This window comes from Pinus tabuliformis, chromosome 5_1 (genome assembly GCF_031772625.1).
Source record: "Pinus tabuliformis cultivar Carrire ecotype Pingquan chromosome 5_1, CPIR1, whole genome shotgun sequence".
NCBI lineage: Eukaryota > Viridiplantae > Streptophyta > Pinopsida > Pinales > Pinaceae > Pinus > Pinus tabuliformis.
The window spans coordinates 581,723,720-581,728,522 of record NC_142305.1 but is presented as its reverse complement, the minus strand read 5'-3'; the positions used below and the strand labels follow the sequence as shown (position 1 = coordinate 581,728,522).

Here is a 4,803-nt window from a genome sequence, read left to right as displayed (position 1 = left end):
GTTATTAAAATTAGGATGTTGAATTAAGAAAATTTGAAAATCTACAGAATAAGTATATATAATCAATGTTATAACAAATAATATTGAGGTAAATAGAAAACGAAAAAACATATTTTAAGTGTAGGGAAACAAATGACAAAGGTAACACGAAAAACTAAAATTCAAATCTTCTAAAGTAACATTATGAGAAATTCAAATATTCTGGAGTAATGTTATCAAAACGATCGTTTACCAAATATTATTAATACTTTCATTTTCCAGTGGCATATTGACGTGAAATTTAAAACTAAATTTCAAAGAAAATGCGAATACATAGGTAAGAGTATAAATTAAACATTATGGTCAAAACCCTAACAATTTATATCAATGCATTTCCCCGGAAAATTATATTAAGATAGAAACTACATTTAAGGTTAAATTTCAAAGAAAAGGTGAATACAATGGTAATTGGAAGAATCTAAATTAAGATGGTACAACTAATGAGTGTGGTAAGAACCCTAGTTATTCTTTGATGATATTACAGTGTTACAAGAGCCCAATGCCTTTATTCTTGTGCTCAACAGGTCACTAAATTGAAGAAGAAAGCGCTGGCAGGTCACTTTCTCTTTTAGTGTATGGAATGATTACATCTAATTTGTAAACATCAAATCCCTGAAACAATCATTGTTATTAGTCCCTGCCATCTGGCATCCGGCCCTGCCATCTGGCATCCGGCAGGGACTATAGTAACCGTTCGGAGCCGAGTTAGCATTAATTTGCAAACTTTTCGTATGTTATTTGCAGTTATATTGTAAAGTTTGGAGTTGACTTGAGTTGACTTTGCCTTCGCCATCTTATTTGGCCTCTTCCCGAGGCGGAAGAGGCCCGACCATAGCCTAAATTGCTATTTAGGCCCAGTTCAATATGCCTGACCGTGAGCGGTTTGCTGTTAATGCTAACATTAATTGGTTAATTCTTAATGTTAACTAGTGTTATATCCGAACAGGCATATGCTAAGGTTGGTTGCTGTTGTGCAGGTGTCCGCCATATGCTATAACGGCTGTCGTGCAGGTGTCTGTGCATGGCGGGAGGTGTCCGCCTACCCGCTCAGCAGAGTCCCCAATATCAAAGCTGAGCCTAATCACTATTTTCTTGACCAGGCCGTTGCTCTCCGTTCTGTGGCAGCAGCAGCATCTGTTTTCAAAAATAAAGATGCGCCCGATCTCGGCATCTAACTCCCAGGGATTTCCTTCACTAAAAAATCTGGCAGCTTCGATGACGAATACAAGCAAAAATTTGAGCCCAGCAAGAATATTTTCTGCTTCAACCATGAATTTTCTTCAGGTGAGCTGCGACTATTAACGAACTCTCTGCTTTTAAAAAATTGCTATTGCTTGTATTCTTCATCCCCGCATGCTTGACAGTTCTTGTTCGCTTGATCTGGGTCTCTGTGGTTAATATCCGAGCTGAGGGAAAAGTCGATCGTTCTCTGCAACAGCAACTCTCTGCAACAGCTGTCGGTTTCAGGCCACCAAAAATCTGTAAGCGAGGATTTCAAAGGGAAAACTATTTTCATTCATAAAATATAAAACATTTGGAATAGCAGTTTCACATTATATAATTTTTTGTATGTAAATCCGTGTTTACAGTAATTTTTTGAACTTTTTTCTATAAACCGTGAATATTTTTCGGCGAAATGAAGTAGCATTCAAAATTGGTTTTCTTGAAAAATGGTCAAATAGCCATGAATGCGATATTGCTGCTGGTAATCCTACCTACTGCCTAGTTAAATTTTTCTAAGGTTATGCATAAAGTTGCAAAATTGCTGCTGGTAATCCTACCTACTGCCGAGTTAAATTTTTCTAAGCTTATGCATAAAGTTGCAAAATATGGCCACGCATTGCAGCACCAGCGGTAGCAACCACGCCATCGACATAATCTATGGGCAAGGGACCGTTGGACAACATGAATCAGAAGAGTGTTCTTCCATTTGTAAGATAAGATAGTTTTTCTTTATCGTTATTTCACGGTTGGATTTTATAAAAAATTACCTATTCTACTTTAATTTATTTTGAAGATAATGTTTACAACATTGATATGTATGTTTGTTATTATTCATATGATAGTACAGTGTTGTACTCCAGAAAACTCAGGGCATCTAGGGTTCAGAAAACTGGGAGCATCTTAAAAAGGCTAGAGCATTTAAAATTCTATAGCTATCTTATAGTTTGACAGAAATCAGGGCATCTAGGGCATTTAAAATTCTATAGCTATCTTATAGTTTGACAGAAATCAGGGCATCTAGGGCATTTAAAATTCTATAGCTATCTTATAGTTTGACTGAAATCAGAAAGATAAATCTGCATCAAATATAATTAAAATGAATTTGCATTAATTTTTTATAACTCAGACAGGTTTTAATTTCTAAATAAAGCGCGCACCTCCCTGGTACATCGTCATCTCCATCGTCCAGGTTAATTAATCAGTTTCAGCCTTTCGACCGACTATCTCACAAAACTAAGAGATCGCACAAACCTTATCGGCAGTGTTTTCTCAGCCTACATTGCTAACGACTTTGATATTTCTTCATGTAGATTTTTTTTGCTGTACAGACCAACATAAATTAAAATCCTGTAATGGTACTAGCAGCAAGTACAAGATCAATATCATGTCAGAATATTACCGAGAGAATTTAGTCTATCTATACATATCAGCAGATAATTTAGTCTTAAAGCAGAAAAATAATCTCTGCATGTTTATTTCTTGTGCGACTGTAGATCAAATAAGATGACATGGAGACAGAAAAGGATCCCACAACACATGAGCACACAAATGCTGAAGCAGTCAAGGAAAGAAAAATTCATCAACCAAACCTGGAGAAAGGCAGTACTATATGACAAACAGAGATGCAAATCTTTACATTCTGATAGAAACGAAAGCTGTGCAAGTTCAACCAGCGACCTGGAGGCAGAAACAGCGTTCAGGTTTCACTATGGTGGCATAAAGAGTACAAAAACTCGGACTCTGACAAGCTTAAGCGATTTTCATGAGCTGGTGTTTTTCCGATTTTAATTTTCTCTTACCACGTGCTGGTCTTCTTCAGAGACGTGAAGACACGTTTTATTTTCATGTGACATGTTTCATTTTACTTACTCATGTTTACAGGTTTCGTTTTCTATGGGCATGCCATGTTTCATGTTCTTTCACTGACCACGTGGATTCACGCCTGGCTGAAAACCGCAAGTTGCACGTGGGTCCATAATATTATCAACCCCTCTATCGCGTCGCGTCCAGGTCTGGGTCCGTTCATCCCCTCTATCGCGTCGCGTCCAGGTCCGGGTCCGTTCATAAGCAATCAGGGTCATGCAACCTAAGTTCACGATAAGGTGTTATCGTTGGCTGAAAATTCAGCTTAGCCCGACCTTTTTAACCTGATTTCTAAAGTGAAGCGACTGGTTCATGACTGCCGCTGTGAGAGGCTGATTAGAACCGATTACACATTAAATTGTGGTTCGGTTTTATATTTCTATATTATCACTTGGAATTGTAAATCGAGTGCACCCTCGATGCGAACGGAATAAGTGTCGTGAAGATTCATTAATTTAACGAATACCACCTTGCCGACGTTTTCCAATGCTCCCAACAGCTATAACGCACTTAATATTGCAAGTGATGGGCTTATGATGATATTTTCGATATGAAACTTCGTAATACATCCCAGTATTCCTAGTCTAGAGGTCAATTAATTTAGGAAAGAGAAAATTATAATATTAATAATAATATATTTTTCACACCAAAGCTCAACGATCATTAACGCACCCCACGCTTGTACACAGGGCGCTGTAACGCACACAAGCTCAACGAAATACCATGTTAAAACATTAACACTCTCCTGCTATTGGTGCGTTAAAAGTCAACGACATTTGGATACACGCGGATTTAGTGAAATTTTAACACGTTAAACCATTAATTCCCTCCTCCAATGGTGTTCTGTCGTCACAAGGAAAACACCCCAGAACAACGTTAAGAACAGAGGATATTAAATTCTTGCAACCCAGATAGGGTACAAACTCAGTGCAAAACCTTCCCCTTAAATTCTCTGTAACGTATTCTTCTCTTCATTACATACATCTCCAGTTTCGATGGCCTTTGTCTAAGCTTATAGTTGTCCTTTGTTTGGCTTGACATACATCTTCAGTTTCGACGGTCTTTGCATCGCTTAGGATTTGTACTCAGTTTAGGTGTCATGTTAAGGGATAGCTATTTCACCAAAATCATCCCGTCTCAGCCTTCAGAAACTTTGACTAAGTGCTTCAACGAACATGCACTAAGGAATGCATCGCTTAGGATTTGTACTCAGTTTAGGTGTCATGTTAAGGGATAGCTATTTCACCAAAATCATTCCGTCTCAGCCTTCAGAAACTCATGTCATAGGAAGAGCAAGGATACAGTTCATCTACAACTTGGTTACCAGGATACCTGCTATATCTTTACTAAGTATACTGACCGCTATTACTATATCCTGCTACTGCTACTTCCTACCGGTCCGATACTACTGCTACTCGCATCACGAAAGGAACGAATGAGCTACTTCCTACCGGTCCGATACTACTGCTACTCGCATCACGAAAGGAACGAATGAGCACCGGCTTGGTGCAGGGACTCGCTGCATCGCAGCCTCCCTTGTTTCAATATTGGAATTAACATTCTTCCTTCTGACATGCTCAGCTAAAAAACACAAAACTACAACGCCTTGTCTCTGTGTGGTATTTATCAGTAAATGAAGATTACAAACAAAGAGAGGTTTTCCTCTGCTGTAAACTC

The 4,803-nt window shown here is 38.3% G+C and overlaps 1 long non-coding RNA gene across 1 annotated transcript; it reads left to right on the top strand.

Moving 5' to 3' along the window:
- Nucleotides 1–1,141: 1,141 nt before the first annotated feature.
- On the top strand, nucleotides 1,142–3,613 carry LOC149166176 (uncharacterized). The gene is made up of 3 exons (XR_016260402.1): nucleotides 1,142–1,520; nucleotides 2,782–2,986; nucleotides 3,145–3,613. It is a non-coding gene; the product is annotated as an uncharacterized LOC149166176 (long non-coding RNA).
- Nucleotides 3,614–4,803: the final 1,190 nt, after the last annotated feature.